This window comes from Brienomyrus brachyistius, chromosome 7 (assembly GCF_023856365.1).
Source record: "Brienomyrus brachyistius isolate T26 chromosome 7, BBRACH_0.4, whole genome shotgun sequence".
Taxonomy (NCBI): Eukaryota; Metazoa; Chordata; class Actinopteri; order Osteoglossiformes; family Mormyridae; genus Brienomyrus; species Brienomyrus brachyistius.
The window spans coordinates 3,879,733-3,896,758 of NC_064539.1; the positions used below are offsets into that span (position 1 = coordinate 3,879,733).

The following is a 17,026-nucleotide window of genomic DNA, read 5'->3' on the forward strand; positions in this document are numbered from 1 at the left end:
AATATCCCTTGCGTCGGAAGGCCAGTTACGTCGTGCGTGGTGTCTGAGACCGCTCGGCCATGCGGCAGTTTCCAGTTGAACCCTAAAGAGTAGGTTAAGTCCAGCCTTCGCTTCCAAGCTGACGTTTTTCTACATATGTGCTTGTGTATCATGGACAGTAAGAGGGGGCAGGCAAGGAGAGAATTTCTCTCTTTGGGGATCAATAGAGTGTTGTTATTGTAACGTCTAAAACGTATGATGGTCTGTCGATAAATCAATAACAATATGAATGAAGTCAATGTTTATCTAAAGAAATCAGAATTCAGGAAAAGCCAGGGGCCGGACCGAGTGTAGGGGGCGTGGCCAGAGACAGCCTGCTGACTGTTCCAAATCATGGGTGCATGTTACAAGTCCGGAACATATTTTAACTTAGTACTAACTTAGCATCATATTTGATCTGATTCGACTGAATATCCCAGGTTTCCATCTCTCATGCATCTGGTGTGACGTGTTTTCAGACTCTCAGGCTGGCGCAAAGAAATCTTACGGGAATTGAACGTCTCACTCCGGTCAGCTGAGCAAAGTTGGTAACCTTGGTATTGTGTGTAGGAGATTCGGTATAACTATAATTTCGTTCTCCATTTACATGCCGGAAGTGTCTTTAAAGGGGTACCACCCATCCAGTATAGTTATCACTGGGCTATCACAATGTCATCACAATACTAAAGACTGAAACAAAGCCGTGAGGTCAGACCCTCTGTATACAGCACACAGTCTCACCCTCACATCCTGTATGACCACATTTCTGCTGTTCACATGGCATTTCTCCAGCTTCCATTGCCCTGCAATGGACTGACCCATGAAGGTCTACCTCACTTTACACTTTGCCCATGTCTTGTGTGTATACCCTGTCCGATCCTAACGTGTATTTAGTGTGTGTAAATCTCTCACTGCATCTGCATTTCGCAGTTCAGCTTCTGACAACATTGTGTTTCCCATCTGTGTATTTGGGTTCGGTGCTTGTTGGGTGCCTGTCGTGGTCCTTCTATTTACAATTGTACGCGGGGCATGCTGGGATATGCGCCCCGCCGGTGTTACACTAGTATAAAAAAAGGAATCTGGTCGAGTTTGTTCATTGACCAAATTTTGTTTTTGTGAACCAAATTGTTTGTAGGCCAAAGCATTTGTGAACTGCAAGCACTACTGTACTAATGATAAATTGGTATGAAAAAATGGAGACAAGTTCTGAGACACCAGAGCGATCCGTGTACTGTAATATTTATCTCATCAATAACACAGTAAAAATACACATTAGCGCCAATTCATCTTCTTTATTCATCATGAATATTTTAATTCATTAATGCAGGAGTCTGTGATAAATCGCTATCAGCATTTGGTTTATAATGGCCAATTAATGATAACTAAAAAGAAACAGAGAGACTGAAGACAGAACTTTCAACCATGATATGAGTACTGTTGCTGCATAATTTGTCCACCAGGGGTCACAGCGCAACCACCATCTCGGCAAGATGGATGACTTGAAATACGTTTCTATATCAAGTTGAATTATTTTTTTTTCTATAGCACATTTAAAAACAATCTATGTTGTGCCAAAGTGCTGTAGGTCAAAATAATATAAATATATAGTAAAAGTAGAGACATTGGCCAATGTTACACAAAAAATAATCAGAATCAGACTGTGGTTTATTGCCAAGTAGGTTGACCCTACAAGGAATTATTTTTGGTATAATGGTGCTCCATGGAAAAACAAGACTAAGCAACAACCAAGTTCAAAAAACAGTGCAAAAGTTATACAATAATCTAGTAATAAATATAAAATCACTATAAATGTTAAATACATGATGTGCAAAGCAGAATAGTCAGATTAAATAGATAAATAAAATGTGTTCCTGTGTGTGCAGGGTCAGTACAGAGATGCATCTAATAAGAAGCGGTGTAAGGCTGAATTAGCTCCGAGACGGACTGGGGACCTATGCCATGTATCGCCTTAGAAAGAAATAAGAAATCTTTAAACTGTATTCTCAGAAATTCTCAAAACTTAACAGGTAGCCAATGCAATGCAGCCAACACAGGGGAAATTTGGTGTCTATTTTTTGTTGAGAGCCTGGTAGCACCGTTTTGAACAAGGTGTAGTCAGAATAAAGATGCTTCTGGTAAACCTGGGTACAGAGAACGGCAGTAACCCAATCAGGATAAAAGCAGGAGTAACTCTCCAGGTCTTTGGCTGAAAGGTGTGGTTTAAGCCAGGCTATTGAACTCAGCTGACAGAAACACCCCTTCACAACAGCATTTATTTGTTTATCAAACTCAGTGATGAATCAAAGATGACACCAAGATTTTTAGTATGTGACTGGAAGTTTTCTGAATGAGGCCCTAATTGTTCTCTGAGATCATGAACAGTGACCAAAACTCATTACCTCTGTCTTGTTTTCATTAATCTGGACGAAAGTCATTGCTGTCCTGTTCTTAATATCCTCCAGACAGTTAGAAAGGGCCACCAGAGAGCAGCAGTCACCAGGTTTTAATGGCAGATAGAGCTGCGTATCACCAGCATAGCAATGATATTTTACATAATAACATTCACAAATAGAGCCCAAAGGAAGCATGTATAGAGGGAATATGAGAGGGCCTGTATCACAGGACTGGATATGTTTACAAGTAAGGCCATAGTACTGAAGGGGTGTGGCCATCCCACACAGTGACAAGCCCATTCATTCACCTCATCTAGGCCTTTTACTAGGGATTTAAGGTCCTGATTTTCCTCTCAGACCCTAGAAAACACTGCCAGGCTCAGATTCCCGATCCCACATCCTGCTGAAGCCCTTCCCAAGATCAGACACTAGTTTTGTTTTCCTTGTTCTTATAGTAAAATGATGGTCTTTGACTTTTATACATCATCACTGTTCTGTTAATTACACATGACCTAATCTAAGTATTACACAAACCAAGCATAATTACTTAGAGATGTCATAAGATGGAAAATCCTTATTCAGTTAATTATTTTCCCCACAGGTGCTGACAGTGTGTCTACAGTGAAATGGGCCTGTGTACAGAGAAGATGATCTGTAACAATCCCATGTTCCTATGGTGACAGATATAAAACTCATGTGAAATACTGGTGCAGAGGGTATAATGTGAGGTCATGTACTCCCATAGTACACACTGACTCTCCACAGGAGGGTAAAGTGTGAGTCAAAGATGATCCTGACCAGCGAGTCTTCACTGTGACCATCAACAATCTGACAGCTGAGGACTCCGATCGGTACTGGTGTGGTGTGAAGATCAGTGGAGCCTCTCTGATCAGGTTAATCTGTCAGTCACTGATGGTAAGATGTCTGTACTGCAGACTGTAGCCAATGAGATGCACAGTATGTAACATGTCACTGAGTCAAAAAGGAAGGACCTTAACACAAACACTGATGGAAAAATGTTTTAATATTTTAAAAATCTGCATTTTAATTTAATTCAATATGATAAACGAGACTTGGAAGAAGTAACAGTGTCAGCTAAATCGGGCGACTTCATGAGGTTAAATATGATAAGCAATATGTTAAAAAATGTCAGTTTATTGGCCAAACATTTACATACAGTATGTATGTTGTAATGGGCTGACATTCATAAAACATTTCATTGCTGTGCAAGTCTTTGAGTGTTTTACCTGTGTGTTGAAGTCCTCCAGGGCTGTCAGTGGACAAACAGGAGGTGACGGGTGTGGATGGAGACAGTGTTACTATGGAAACAACAAAAGACAAAGGATGTGGTGTAAGATTGGGGGCTCCTGTGCATCAGAGAGATCAGTGAGTTTGCATGGGAGGCCTGTCCTGATCAGGGATGACACAGAAAATAAAACCTTCATTGTGACAATGAGTGGGCTGGAGAGGAAGGACACTGGCTGGCATTGGTGTGCTGCTGGAAACCTGCAGATTCCAGTTCATATAACTGTCAAACGTAAGTAATTGATTTAAATCTGCCTGTGAATCCTTTGTGCTTGAATATAAATAGATAAATACTAATTTTATTTTATTTTTGAAACCCAGCAGTTTCACTCACAAAGGGGTTTGTGCTTCTTTGTGAGGATATTTATCAGCTGTTGTGAAACAATTATTTATTGGGATTATTGTTTCAATGATAGTGGCACGGTGGTCCAGTAGGTGGTGCTGTTGCTTCACACCTCCATGTTCAGGGGTTTGAATCTGGCTTCTGCTCTTTCTGTGTGGAGTTTGCATGTTCTCTACATGCTGTGTGGGTTTCCTCCAACAATCCAAAAACACACAGTCAGCCTAATTGGTGTCTCTAATATAGAATGTGTGTCTTCTAGTTTATGATCAGTCTAATTGTGTGAAGACTGACTAACATGTCTGTAGGTGGTTTTTCATTGCAGCGTAGGCCAGTGTTACAGTTGTACTCTGTAATATCTGTTCCAGTGCTGCATCCATCCATTGTCTGAAACTGCTTGTCTAATTCAGGGTCCCTATGGGCGCAAGGCAGGGTACGTTCCATGACAGGGTGCCAACCCATTGCAGGACACACTCACACTCCATTCTCTCGCACAAGCACACCTACCGGCAATTTGACAACTCCAATTAGCCTCAGCATGTTTTTGGACTGTGGGGGGAAATCAGAGTACCTGGAGGAAACCCCACAATGACACGGGGAGAACATGCAAACTCCACACACACAGAACTCTGGTAGAGACTTGAGCACACGTGCCAGAGGTGTGAGGTGACATTGCAAACCACTGCACCACCGTGCCACCCTGCTACAATAAATACATTATAATATGTTAATAAAATCATTTATCTCACCTGTTCACTATCAGTGCCGTGGGATGTGAATACTTTGGTCATGACACTAATTCATTGTTCTCCATCTAATCATTTTCTCTGTAGAATACCTTTCATAATTTATATTTCAGTTTCAAGAGTGACCTTTTCTTAGTCTTTATTGACTAACAGAGCACTGCTTTTTATTAACGATCCTTTCTCCTGTTTCCACTGCTCTCCTTTTCTCTGCACATGATGAAGAAGGAGGGGATAATGAAAAACTGAGGTAAGCATTCAGCAGCATTTACAGTAGTGTGGGGATCCAGCTAGCAGCATTTACCTGATCACACAGTAATGGGAAACTGTCATTTTAATTTTAAGAGAAAAAGATATTATTTTTTATTTTATTTTATTAATAATAAACTTGAGATCCCATCCCATCCAGGGTGAGCCCTTGCCTTGTGCCCTATGCTGCTGGGGAACGACTGCAGGCCTGTTTTTACAAAATAGTGTAACATGTTGTGTGATAATCTCTAGCTATTTTCATGCTCTTTGTTAATGTCTCCTGTTCCTCACATGTAACCTGTGTAATACAGTAGTACAGATGGCTGTACCGTGTTGCTATAAAGCACGTAAGACTTTACTGTTCAAATCCACCCTCTTATTCAGCTCTTTGGTCCAGCTGGCTCTGCATGTAGGACTGGGCTTATCGGTGCTGCTGTTGATCATCAAGATGGTTTTACTTCAGTCAGAATAGATTCACTCTTCTGTTCTTCAGGTTTAATTGTGATACGTGTGACTGACAGACACACTGATGTCTGACAGGTGGGAGCAGGTTCTGGATGCTGTACTGAAAGCTGGGACTGGTGTGTTTTATCTGATTTGCACCATCATCACCATTCAGCTGCACTGGACCTCCTGTAGAAAGCGGGAACCAATCAGAGAGAAGCAGAGGGTCTCCCTGTGTTAGAGGAAGCTGGCAGAGGAGATGACCTTCGTGGAGCAGAATGAGTCAGACAAGCTGGAAATAAATGGTTATATATATATTTTTTATATATATATATATATATATATATATATATATATATATATATATATATATATATATATATATATTCCCTCCACCACCCCCCCTCTGCGGAGGACTACTTTATTTCTATTTATTTTTATTTATTTCCTCAAGAGAGGGAGAAGGAGAGAGGGGGGGACAGAAGGACGAAAACGGAGAGGAAGGTAAATAGAGAGGGAGGGAGGGAAAAGAGAAAAACAATTAAGAAGAAAGAAAACCACAGATAATCTGCTTCAATACCTGCTGAGAGAAAACAACAACCAACATCTGTACGAATCACAATGAGCATGTTAAGGAGCAACAGCCGATAAAGACAGTGTGTGTTTGTGACAACCTGTTTGTACACCTGCGTGTATCTGTGAGAACCTGTTTGTACACCTGCGTGTATCTGTGAGAACCTGTTTGTACTCCTGTTTGTGTCTGTGAGAACCTGTTTGTACCCCTGTGTGCACACCTGTATCTGTGAGCGCGCCGGTGTTCAAAAGGTTTCTCCATGTAAATGTCTAGTAGTGTGTGTGGGGAGCCACAGCCCCATCCCTCAGGACATGAAGCAGACACGGAGGAGGCCCGGACCCCAGACATCCAGAGGCCCCCCAGGGCATGGGAGCCCCCGGAGGACCACCGCAGGGAGAATAGCATCCCTCACCCAGAAAAGGGCAGAGGAGAGCTCCGGAGGGAGGCCATCCGGCAGCCACAGTGCAGGAGCCCCAGGGAGCCGTGGCGCTGAGCCCGCAAGCTCCGCCGGCGGCCGGCCCCACCAGAACAGACCAGGCCCTGGGCCCAGAGATCCAAGGGCCCCCCCACCCCCCAGCAAGGGCCGACAGAGCCAGGAGGGCCAGACCCCGCCAGGCAACCGCCGAGGGTGAGCCAGCACCCACCCAAGCACCCAGCCCTGGACATCGAGAACCACCAACGCACCAGCGGCCGGGGGCCCCATCCACCGGCAGGGAGTGTGGCGGCGGGGCCACAGCTCTTCCTCTCAGCCCCCAGCCCCAAATGGCGAACAGGGAACGGGGGTGTGAAAAGACCCCATGCCCCCCTTCGCCCGCTCAGATGTGTTGTTGGTGCGTGTTGTTCTAAAGTGCTTTTAAAACAGGTGAAGGGCATAGCGATAACCATCCCCTGCCGACCAACAGCTGGTGTTAGCTCAGCCCCTCCCCAGAACCCTCAATGTCTATGTGTGATTAAAATTGAGATGTGGGCCCTGGCACCAGAGGTAAGGCTGAATGAACAGACCGCCCTCTGGATGCCATTCTGTGTGCCCACCCCCAAGGCCCTAAATGTATGTGTTGTGAGAGAGTAAGTAATGAGAGTGTCTACGTTGTAGTGTATGAATGAGGTACATGTGGTCGCGAGGGGACAGAGGAGGGATACTTCCCCTGTATCCCAGCAACGCACCTGCACCTCAAAGCCCTACGTGTGTGGTGGTGTGATGGAGCGGGAGAAGGGAGGCACTTCGGGATGGGGAGGAAAGGAATGGCGGGGGGCCAAATTCCCCCCCCTCTGGAGCCAGCTCCCCCGCTGACCCCCATAGGCACCCCCCCCCCCCCCCCCCCCCGAAATCCATCCAAGGTGGGGGGCCCAGGCCCATCCAGACCGGGGCCAAAGGCAGTGGCATCAGCGGGCCCCACAGAGCCCAAGACACCCCACCACAGAGGAAAAACTACCCCCGCCCCAGCATTCAGTCAACTCTCAGACTGCATAAGACAAAAGACATCCAGGTTGAGTCCCTCCTCCTCCTCTATTGGATCCCCCCCCCCCCCCCCCCGCAGAGTGGATACCCCAAAAGCAGGGACCCCCTGCGGACAGATGGTAAGAACCTCCCCAACCGGCCGAGGTACACGGTTATGTTAACTGCAGTGAGGCCTCTTTCACTTGACCCTGCTAAGTCTGTACAGTCATAGCAAGAGAGTCAGTTAAACACAGAGAGGTTGATCTGCAGTGTTGGATTATCTGTTGGGAACCTGTACAACCACGTATTGGCCACTTATTCACAAGCGCTTTGCTGCCACTTGCTGGTTAATGTTTAATAATAGTTAACTAGTGAAGGTTAGACTGGATTTTATTAAATTGTCTATTAATTCTGAAAAAATGCGGTACTATGCAAAAGTCTTGGGCCATCAAAGAAAATGTTTAATGCTATTTATCTGGGTTTTGTATATTTGCTCAGAACAAAAACACAATTATCATTAAAATATATGCAAATTAAAAGTAACACAATAAAAACTAACAAGAATTTCTCCTTTTCTCCAAAAAGTTGCTGATGCCTTGTTGGATCACTAGATGAACCACGCTTTGGTTACAAAATCTCTCCTCAGGGGCACCTCAGCCATTCCATGTATTTGTTAAATTTCACCACCAGCTCACTTAATTAATTTAATTATTAAACAAATGTTAATGATGTATTGATTAGCCATAGGAGTTGTGTTAATGGTCAAGTCAAAAATATATGGGTGTATTAGATGGTTGGTGCAAATGCTGTACTGACTTAGAAGAGATTTTGAAATGACTGGGCTGCCACTCTTTGATGGACAAAATATTATAATTCTAGACCAAGATGAACATCATTTTATTTGACGGCCCAAGACTTTTGCATAGTTTTGTATATGTCTTTTATACTGGTCATTATTTGTTTTAATACATGATTAATAAATTGATACTTTACAAAACATTTAGTATTTTTATGAAATTGGTTATTATTAAAAACAAATTCCACAAACTTAAACGGTTTGGGGTTATTAGGTCACGCCTCCTTGTCAGGGCCCACCAATCAGGGACTCTTTTAGAGGGTGATGTACGCATTAAATCAGGACCGCCCACTTATCGCTCCAATCACACCACCATCCAATCCAATCACAAATCACACCAGTTTGTCTCAGCTGACAGCAGCCTCACATATCAACTAAGGAGGAAGACGGCATATCAAAAGTAAAAAGAAAGACAACATCAAATGAAAACATCCCTGTGTTTTCTGCTTTCAATCCCATTAAATGACAGTAAATCTAGTTGCTGTCCATGGTTCTGAAAACCTGGATCAGTAAATTTCAAATGAAACTTCTTTACCTGATTTAATTGTAACATATTTTGTTGGCAATGATGCTTTGTTGAGTCTAGAAAGGCGCAAAGTGGGTTACAGATAATTTAAATGAAGTAGTTTTCATTTTTCACTTAAAAACCAGAAAGCTTTGAATAATCAGTTCAGCTTTGGACTATAGTGCTTCACAAAAGTAAAATCCATCCAGTTAAATCTCTTTACCTCCAAGTCAAGAAGGAATCAAATGCAGAAGCACATTGTGGGAGATACAAGGTGCAAACACATTAAAAGCACTTTTTTGTGTGAACATTATAAAACAGATTGATACATATTAAGCAGTTTGCAACTTTACATCCAGAGCTACATCAGTCAGAAAAAGATGACCAGCCCAACCAGCAGCTCCATCTCTGATTGTACAGAATCCCTTGTCTGAAGTCATGACTAAACTAATTTCCATCTCTGCCTTCAGCTTCATCAGATAGATTAAATTAGGAACTAAACTAAACTAGGAGGGAAATACAGTCAAACTATGTAAGTAGCTGAATTTTGTTTATCCACTAGAGGGCAGCCACACATAGATTCCCTTATAAATGGTTCTGATGCTTCAGGGAAGCACTGTAGAGAGACCCAGGTATGCCAGTGAGGAGCAGATAAAGAGCAGACGGATCCACCAACTAGCTGTAATATATAGTATTTTCATTGAATTTAAACAAATGAATATAACAGTGTCAGAGTGTCAGATCCATGTGACTTTTTATGATTGATGAGCTTTGAAAGCCTGAAAATGACTGAGGACGCCCACGGACCCCATTATGTGTGAAACACCATTGTGGTGCTGAGAGAAAGACAAGCAGCACTCAGTCTGACAGGACTGCTGATAAGACCCAGATGAAGTGAATCACCTGACTTTGCCCCCCTTCCCCTCTGGACACCCCCGCCCCTGTCATACAGACACCTTCCTAATGGACTTCTTGATTTGTACTGATCCACAGATATTAAAAGGACCTACTGCAGTGACATTTTAAAACTGTATAAAACATAATAAAGACTGAAACAAAGGCCTGAGGTCAGACCCTCTGTATGCGGCACACAGTGTTTCTGCAGAGTCTCACACTCACATCCTGTATGACGACATTTCTGCTGTTCAGAATAAGTCTGATTTCACTGCTCTTTGCTCATTTGCAATATGAGGAAGTAACAGTTTAGAAAAGAACTAGACTTATTTGATTAATTTGTTTGTAGTTTAAACTGTGAGCATGAATGATTCACTGTGAAGGCCAGCTATCAATAATTTTGCTATGAAATCATGTTTCTACCCCTCCTGGAGCCGACACCTTATCGTGGTGGAGGGGTTTGTGTGTTACAATGATCCCAGGAGCTATGTTGTCTGGGGCTTTATGCCCCTGGTAGGGTCACCCAAGGCAAACAGGTCCTGGGTGAGGAACCAGACGAAGCACGGCTCAAAAACCCCTTATGATGAGAAAAATATTGGAACCACGTTTTCCCTTGCCCGGACGCGGGTCACCGGGGCCCCCCCCTGGAGCCAGGCCTGGGGGTGGGGCTCGATGGCGAGCGCCTGGCGGCCAGGCCTACATCCATGGGGCCTGGTTGGGCGCAGCCCGAACAAGGCACGTGGGTCCCCCCTCCAATGGGCTCACCACCCATGGGAGGGGCCATAGGGGTCGGGTGCGAAGTGATCTGGGCGGCGGCCAAAGGCGGGGACCTTGGCGGTCCGATCCTCGGCTGCAGAAGCTAGCTCTAGGGACATGGAATGTCACCTCTCTGATGGGGAAAGAGCCTGAGCTGGTGCGCGAGGTTGTGAAGTTCCGGCTAGATATAGTCGGACTCACCTCGACGCACGGCTTGGGCTCTGGAACCAGTCTCCTTGAGGGGGGTTGGACCCTTTTCCACTCTGGAGTTGCCCGCGGGGAGAGGCGCCGAGCGGGCGTGGGCATACTTATTGCCCCCAGGCTGGGCGCCTGTACATTGGGGTTTACCGCAGTGGACGAGAGGGTAGCCTCCCTCCGCCTTCGGGTGGGGAGACGGGTCCTGACTGTTGTTTGCGCTTATGCGCCAAACAGCAGTTCGGAATACCCACCCTTTTTGGAGTCCTTGGAAGGGGTGTTGGAGAGCGCTCCTCCTGGGGACTCCCTTGTTCTGCTGGGGGACTTCAATGCTCACGTGGGCAGCGACAGTGAGACCTGGAGGGGCGTGATTGGGAGGAACGGCCCCCCCGATCTGAACCCGAGCGGTGTTTTGTTATTGGACTTCTGTGCTCGTCACGGACTGTCCATAATGAACACCATGTTCAAGCATAAGGGTGTCCATATGTGTACTTGGCACCAGGACACCCTAGGCCGCAGTTCGATGATCGACTTTGTAGTCGTGTCGTCGGACTTGCGGCCGCATGTTTTGGACACTCGGGTGAAGAGAGGAGCGGAGCTGTCAACCGATCACTACCTGGTGGTGGGTTGGCTCCGCTGGTGGGGGAGGAAGCCGGCCAGGCCTGGCAGGCCCAAGCGTATAGTGAGGGTCTGCTGGGAACGTCTGGCGGAATCCCCTGTCAGGGAGAGTTTCAACTCCTACCTCCAGCAGAACTTCTCCCATATCCCGGGGGAGGCGGGGGACATTGAGTCCGAATGGGCCATGTTCCGTGCCTCCATTGTGGAGGCGGCTGACCGGAGCTGCGGCCGCAAGGTGGTCGGTGCCTGTCGCGGCGGTAATCCCCGAACCCGCTGGTGGACACCGGTGGTAAGGGATGCCGTCAAGCTGAAGAAGGAGTCTTATCGGGCCTTTCTGGCCTGTGGGACTCCAGACGCAGCTGACGGCTACCGGCAGGCCAAGCGGAATGCGGCTTTGGCGGTCGCTGAGGCAAAAACTCGGGTGTGGGAGGAGTTTGGTGAGGCCATGGAGAACGACTTCCGGACGGCTTCGAGGAGATTCTGGTCCACCATCCGGCGGCTCCGGGCGGGAAAGCGGTGCAGCATCAACACTATTTATGGTGGGGATGGTGCGCTGCTGACCTCAGCTCGGGACGTTTTGGGTCGGTGGAGGGAGTACTTCGAAGACCTCCTCAATCCCACCGACACGCCTTCCAATATGGAAGCAGAGTGTGGGGACTTGGGGGTGGACTCGCCTATCTCGGGGGTGGAGGTCGCTGAGGTGGTCAAAAAGCTCCTCGGCGGCCGGGCCCCGGGAGTGGACGAGATTCGCCCAGAGTTCCTCAAGGCTCTGGATGCTGCGGGGCTGTCCTGGTTGACACGCATCTGCAGCATCGCGTGGACATCGGGGGCAGTACCTCTGGACTGGCAGACCGGGGTGGTGGTCCCCCTCTTTAAGAAGGGGGACCGGAGGGTGTGCTCCAACTACAGGGGGATCACACTCCTCAGCCTCCCTGGTAAGGTCTATTCGGGGGTCCTGGAAAGGAGGGTCCGCCGGATTGTCGAACCTCGGATTCAGGAGGAGCAGTGTGGTTTTCGCCCTGGCCGTGGAACAGTGGACCAGCTCTATACTCTCAGCAGGGTTCTGGAGGGTTCATGGGAGTTTGCCCGACCAGTCTACATGTGTTTTGTGGACTTGGAAAAGGCATTCGACCGTGTCCCTCGTGGGGTCCTGTGGGGAGTGCTCCGGGAGTATGGGGTACCGGGCTCCCTTTTAAGGGCGGTTCGGTCCCTGTATGACCGGTGCCAGAGTTTGGTCCGCATGGGCGGCAATAAGTCGGACTCGTTTCTGGTGAGGGTTGGACTCCGTCAGGGCTGCCCTTTGTCACCGATTCTGTTCATAGTTTTTATGGACAGAATTTCTAGGCGCAGCCAGGGCGTTGAGGGCGTCCGGTTCGGTGACCTCAGGATTAGGTCTCTGCTTTTTGCGGATGATGTGGTTCTGTTGGCCTCATCGAGCCGTGACCTTCAGCTCTCGCTGGAGCAGTTCGCAGCCGAGTGCGAAGCGGCTGGGATGAGAATCAGCACCTCCAAATCCGAGACCATGGTTCTCAGCCGGAAAAGGGTAGAGTGCTCTCTCCGGGTTGGGGATGGGGTCCTCCCCCAAGTGGAGGAATTTAAGTATCTCGGGATCTTGTTCACGAGTGGGGGAACGATGGAGCGGGAGATCGACAGGCGGATCGGTGCGGCGTCGGCAGTCATGCGGGCGCTGCATCGGTCTGTCATGGTGGAGAGAGCTGAGCCAAAAGGCGAAGCTCTCGATTTACCAGTCGATCTACGTTCCTACCCTCACCTATGGTCATGAGCTTTGGGTAGTGACCGAAAGAACGAGATCGCGGGTACAAGCGGCCGAAATGAGTTTCCTCCGCAGGGTGGCTGGGCTCTCCCTTAGAGATAGGGTGAGGAGCTCAGTCATTCGGGAGGGACTCAGAGTAGAGCCGCTGCTCCTCCGCATCGAGAGGAGCCAGATGAGGTGGCTCGGGCATCTGATCAGGATGCCTCCGGGACGCCTCCCTGGGGAGGTATTCCGGGCATGTCCCACTGGGAGGAGACCCCGGGGAAGACCCAGGACACGCTGGAGAGACTATGTCTCTCGGCTGGCCTGGGAACGCCTCGGGGTCCCCCCAGAGGAGCTAGACGAAGTGGCCGGGGAGAGGGAAGTCTGGGTCTCCCTGCTGAGGCTGCTGCCCCCGCGACCCGACCCCGGATTAAGCGGGAGATGATGGATGGATGGATGGATCATGTTTCTAAAATAAGATTCTAGATGTAATCAAAATATTTATTCCTGGTAAGAGCAGGACAAAAGCAGCATCAAACTGTTTTCCTTATTACAGACAAGAAATAGAGAGAAAATGTATCAGTGCACAAACAGTTTATTTTTATCAAAGATAGATGGATGATTTTTAAACATTTAAAACCCAGAAAAAGGGAGGCAGTGAAGTTATGGAGAGTCAGGAAGTGAGTGTCAGTCTCCACAGATCTGAGGTCAGCGATCCACACTTCAGGCTCCTCTGATGCTCCTCTTCATCCTCTTCTTCACTGATGGGCCTCCAGGTGAGGATCACTTACTCTGGGACAGGCTCTCACTCTCTCTCACTCCACCATTCAGCGTAGTTAAGATGAAGATACATTTTGCACAATATACTTACTACATCTATATTTTTATATTCATATTGTTCCCTGAAGTTTTATCACTTCCCAATAATAGTCTGTGGCGGTGTAGCATGTTGACTGACTGATTTTAGAATTGATTGCAGTCTTCCTTGTGTCCACTATGTGGCAGCAGTATACAGGAAATATCTTATTCTGTCACAGCTGCTGGTGTGTGTATAAATTCACATACTCTGATAGTAAGTAACTCTGCCTCCAACTGTTTGTCAGGGATCTGGGCAGGAATGAATTACATGTCAAATGTACATACAACAGAGATGGGCTCCTGGGAGAACTTTGCCAGAAGTTGAAACACGACTTTAAGAATGACACTGATCCAGAAGTGGATAGTTTAGGTCCAGAGAGTAAAAATCCAGTCCTGTATTTTGTTTCAAACAACTAGTTGTGTAAAGTGCCACAGACTCAGAGTACTCAGCTGGTTGGTTGAAACTAAATCTTGGTCTGGATTTTTACTTTCTGGACCTGAACTATCCACTGCTGCACTGACCCCCACCTTCTTCTTTTTTTTCGCCTTTGTCTTGTCCGGCAGCTTTAGCAGAATCGAGGTCTGAATGCACTGCTCTGCCAAACATGTTTGCTTTACCATGAGGGGCTCTATAAACTCTGTATAGACTCCTCATGTTAATCGATTTCTTTATTTTATTTTATTTGATTTTATTTATTTATTTTATTTTGAACACATACAAAATTTTGCAGTGGGTGAGCTGGCCGAAGAGGAGGGACAGATTAGGAGGGAAAAAAGAAGGAAAAAGAAAAAAGGAATAAGTGAGAAACATGTCAAGAGTGGATAAATTCAGAAATGTGAAATTATCCAGAAATGGATGAATTCAGGAACAAACAAAATTAAAAAGTGAAGAAAGTAACACAACTATACAAGCATATAAAATCTTAGTGTGTGCTTGGATGGATGCATGCAAGTATAAGTGCATGTGTGCTCAATTGTGTAGGCGAGATGCAGGCTAGGGTGCGTGTGTTGTGTGCGTGTGTTGTGTGCGTGTGTTGTGTGCGTGTGTTGTGTGCGTGTGTTGTGTGCGTGTGTTTTCAACATGAAATGGACTAAATAGCAAGGGTGGGACGCCGCAACCACACCCCACAAGAGCCAGAGGTCGGCGGAGACAGGCCCGGGAGGACCAGGACGTACGCAGCACCCAAAGAGCACGGAAGAGCCGGGCCCCACGTCCCAATAACAGCCATGCCTCCACTCCAGCCGGGGGAGGAGGGAGGTCCCAGACGCAGCCCCCGCAGCCAAAAGGGCATGAGCCCCAAAGAACCAGAGGTGGGTTCCCAAATGCGAGGGCGCGGCCACTCCCGTATGAGCTAAGGCCAGGGCCCCTAGGACCCCAGGCGGCCGGGGGCCGACCAGCTCCCAGTAGAGAGCCTCACCCACGCTGGAGAGGCCCGAGCCCCCCCCGGGCCACCAGCCAGTGGAAAGGGGCCAGCAACCATGCCCAGGAGACCAACCGCACCCAGGACGGAGCAGCAAGCACGGACCCAGGCCGCCACCATCCACACAGACACCCCGCAAACACACCTCGCAGCCATGCACATACACCATACACACATCCCCACAACATACACAGACACCCACACACAGAGACAAAAAGACATAGGCCCATTTACTCCGAACTGCCCTCCGACGTGCGGGAGAATGCAACCAGCCGCGACCCCAGGGCGCCACCAGCCGAGCGACCACCCAAGCGCCCCCCCCACACCCCCGGCAGGAAGCAGGGGAGTAGGAAGACCCTCCCACTCTCCTCCCCCATGCACCTGTGTGAAAGGTAGAGTGTTGGAGGCGTGTGGTGATGTATGAGACTGTATGTAGTGTAAGGGTGAGTATGACAGTTGAGAAACTAAGATGAATTTAAAATTGACGGGGGAAGCGTTGAGGAGCGCTGCTTGTGAACAGCTCTCCTCCACATCTCCTCCCCATCAAGACCCTCAATGTATATGATGTGAGTAAAATTTGGGGGCGGCAGCAGCACAGAGGCGAGTGATACCACCAGCCTCTGAGTAGTGCCCCCGCCCCCCAAGGCCCCGTGTGTATACTGGTATGTGATGACTAAAGTGCAATTAAAACGGGGAGGCAGAAGGCCGCGCAACAGAGTGAGTAAGGCCACGTAAATGGCCCTCCCCACCGTAGTATGCACGGCATACGCCCCCCCCCCCCCAGAGGTCGTACATGTGTGCGTGGCATGTTGTGAATGAGGGGGGAGAGGGGCTAGGATTCATAAGGCCAGGGGGCAGATTATTCACCCCCTGGAAAAAGAAAGCCAGCTAACCAGCTGCCTTAGTAGGCACCCCAGCCCCCCCCGCCGAGCGGGAAGGAGCGGACCTGGGGCCTCCAGGGCACTGCCAGCACCAAAACCCACCCCACCCCTCCCCCACCCTCGGCGGCACCCCGGTGGAAACACAGGCCACCCCGGCGCAGGGAGGCACCCACCGAAGAGATGGCCAGGCCCCAGGCGCCACAGCCTCGAACCCCGTACCGAGGCCTGCACCAAAGAGGTGTTACGATCTTCAGTCTAGGGTTGAGGACCGCCAGAAAGGTAAAGGGAAAGGAGAGGGGAAAACGAGACAACCAGGGTATGGGAAAAGGGAACACGGGACACAAAGGGATCTTTTTTTGTATTTTTTTTATGTTTATTCACAAAGACTTTCACACACAATAGGGCAACAGACTTCGGGAGTGACACCGCCAAAACAATAAACAAAACCCCACTAACGAACACGTCCCAAACTAAGCTAATTCTAAATGAAAAGAAAATGACACAGACTAATCCTAACTCCCTAACCAAAACACAGAATAAGCAACACGTACGCAAAACAAAACAGCCGTCACTCCCTACGCACTTAACAGAAACGGACATACAGAACACCAAAGCCGAAACACAGTATCCGAGGGGCGAAGCAAGAGAGGAGTCAGGAGGAAGGCAATAGATCACAAACCAGAAAGCAGTCAAAACCAAAGGCAAAGGTACAGAGGGATAAGGCAAGAGACGAAAACCGGAAAACCAAAAACTGTCATACACGATCAATCAAAAGAACACAA

General features: G+C 47.9%; 1 protein-coding gene across 5 annotated transcripts in view; it reads right to left on the reverse strand.

Moving 5' to 3' along the window:
* LOC125745812 (uncharacterized) overlaps window positions 1-17,026 on the reverse strand; it is a 59,412-nt gene that overhangs the window by 18,626 nt on the left and 23,760 nt on the right. The window lies entirely within an intron of this gene.